Genomic DNA, 216 nt, shown 5'->3' with positions numbered 1-216 from the left:
CTTGATTTTCATGTGCCTAAGCTGTCACTTTAAATTGGGTTTTTGTTTTGAAACGATCACATGGCACGTGCCTATCCTTCGAAGGTTAGGGTTAGGGTTAACGGTATTGCTTGTGGCCATGTTAGACGAGTAAGCGCATGGTAGAAAAGAGCCCAAGTGTACGGGACAAAACTGAACAAGCGCGAGTAGGAATGCTTATATACACACCTCTTATTC

The sequence above is a fragment of the Nannochloropsis gaditana genome (genome assembly GCF_000240725.1).
Source record: "Nannochloropsis gaditana CCMP526 unplaced genomic scaffold scaffold087, whole genome shotgun sequence".
In the NCBI taxonomy this organism is placed as follows: domain Eukaryota; class Eustigmatophyceae; order Eustigmatales; family Monodopsidaceae; genus Microchloropsis; species Microchloropsis gaditana.
The sequence above is the reverse complement of the archived record's forward strand: the minus strand, read 5'-3'. Positions refer to the sequence as shown.